Source organism: Durio zibethinus, unplaced genomic scaffold, assembly GCF_047325235.1.
Source record: "Durio zibethinus cultivar Kanyao isolate XHJ-2024 unplaced genomic scaffold, ASM4732523v1 HiC_scaffold_392, whole genome shotgun sequence".
Taxonomy (NCBI): Eukaryota; Viridiplantae; Streptophyta; class Magnoliopsida; order Malvales; family Malvaceae; genus Durio; species Durio zibethinus.
Genome location: NW_028323015.1, coordinates 185001 through 187500, shown reverse-complemented (window position 1 = coordinate 187500; position 2500 = coordinate 185001).

Sequence of the window (2500 nt, the reverse complement as noted above, 5' to 3'; positions counted from 1 at the left end):
TTTGAGCCACGGTGCCCATGCTTGGCTCCAGCATGTGCTGGTGCCGCATTTTTTTCACTCGGGACAGCATCGCCGGAGCATCGCCGGAGAACCTGACCGGCGGCATTGGGGTTCCGGCGATTGGGAGGGGGGCCGGGGGGGTGTGCGCACATGATGTGCGATGGGTGCTGGTACTTGGCCTTGTGTTGGCCCCCTATCCCTCATCAAACCTCTGAGAATTCACACCCCCTTAAAGAGCATTTGAGATTTTACAGGTTTGCTACCAGTAGCCGTTAAAGTGTCTGAAATGGGGACACTTTTTTCAAACGGTCACAAAATCTTCTCTACTTCGAGTTTTTAGCTGAATTTTTTTGTGCATGCCAAAAAAAATAGAAGGATCATGCCTACAAAATTTGGGGCCAAAAATCCTTATAAAAAAATTTTAAAAAATCCCGAACCGCAAAAAGTTTCGAAAATCGTGAAAAATAGAAAACGAGTCATCTTCCAACGAAACTTCACGTGAAGGCTTAGGGGACCATTGTATGAATTTACAAGCCATAAAAATGGCATTGGCACGGCAGAAATTTGAAGATGTGCCTAAACCCACCAGGGCCCAGCGTGTGCCGATGGTGCTCGAGGCAACCGCCCGCACCAGGGCCCAGCGTGTGCCGATGGTGCTCGAGGCAAGCGCCCGCACCAGGGCCCAGCGTGTGCCGATGGTGGTCGAGGCAACCGCCCGCACCAGGGCCGATAGTGTGCCGATGGTGCTCGAGGCAACCTGTCGCACCAGGGCCCAGCGTGTGCCGATGGTGATCGAGGCAACCTGCCGCACCAGGGCCCAGCGTGTGCCGATGGTGGTCGAGGCAAGTTCCCGCACCAGCGCCCAGCGTGTGCCGATGGTGCTCGAGGCAACCGACCGCACCAGGGCCCAGCGTGTGCCGATGGTGCTCGAGGCAACCTGCCGCACCAGGGCCCAGCGTCTGCCGATGGTGCTCGAGGCAACCTGCCGCACCAAGGCCCAGCGTCTGCCGATGGTGCTCGAGGCAAGCGCCCGTACCAGGGCCCAGCGTGTGCCGATGGTGGTCGAGGCAAGCGCCCGCACCAGGGCCCAGCGTGTGCCGATGGTGGTCGAGGCAACCGCCCGCACCAGGGCCCAGCGTGTGCCGATGGTGCTCGAGGCAACCTGCCGCACCAGGGCCCAGCGTGTGCCGATGGTGCTCGAGGCAACCGACCGCACCAGGGCCGAGCGTGTGCCGATGGTGGTCGAGGCAAGCGCCCGCACCAGGGCCCAGCGTGTGCCGATGGTGGTCGAGGCAACCTGCCGCACCAGGGCCCAGCGTGTGCCGATGGTGCTCGAGGCAACCGACCGCACCAGGGCCGAGCGTGTGCCGATGGTGCTCGAGGCAAGCGCCCGCACCAGGGCCCAGCGTGTGCCGATGGTGGTCGAGGCAACCTGCCGCACCAGCGCCCAGCGTGTGCCGATGGTGCTCGAGGCAACCTGCCGCACCAGGGCCCAGCGTGTGCCGATGGTGGTCGAGGCAAGCGCCCGCACCAGGGCCCAGCGTGTGCCGATGGTGGTCGAGGCAACCGCCCGCACCAGGGCCCAGCGTGTGCCGATGGTGGTTGAGGCAACCGCCCGCACCAGGGCCCAGCGTGTGCCGATGGTGGTCGAGGCAACCTGCCGCACCTGGGCGGAGCGTGTGCCGATGGTGGTCGAGGCAAGCGCCCGCACCAGGGCCCAGCGTGTGCCGATGGTGGTCGAGGCTGCCGATGGTGGTCGAGGCAACCTGCCGCAGCAGGGCCCAGCGTGTGCCGATGGTGCTCGAGGCAACCGACCGCACCAGGGCCGAGCGTGTGCCGATGGTGCTCGAGGCAAGCTGCCGCACCAGGGCCCAGCGTGTGCCGATGGTGGTCGAGGCAACCGCCCGCACCAGGGCCCAGCGTGTGCCGATGGTGATCGAGGCAACCGACCGCACCAGGGCCCAGCGTGTGCCGATGGTGCTCGAGGCAACCTGCCGCACCAGGGCCCAGCGTGTGCCGATGGTCGTCGAGGGAACCTGCCGCACCAGGGCCCAGCGTGTGCCGATGGTGGTCGAGGCAAGCGCCCACACCAGGGCCCAGCGTGTGCCGATGGTGCTCGAGGCAACCGACCGCACCAGGGCCCAGCGTGTGCCGATGGTGCTCGAGGCAACCTGCCGCACCAGGGCCCAGCGTGTGCCGATGGTGGTCGAGGCAAGCGCCCGCACCAGGGCCCAGCGTGTGCCGATGGTGGTCGAGGCAAGCGCCCGCACCAGGGCCCAGCGTGTGCCGATGGTGCTCGAGGCAACCGACCGCACCAGGGCCCAGCGTGTGCCGATGGTGCTCGAGGCAAGCGGCCGCACCAGGGCCCAGCGTGTGCCGATGGTGGTCGAGGCAAGCGCCCGCACAAGGGCCCAGCGTGTGCCGATGGTGGTCGAGGCAAGCGCCCGCACCAGGGCCCAACGTGTGCCGATGGTGCTGGGGGCAACCGCCCGCACCAGGG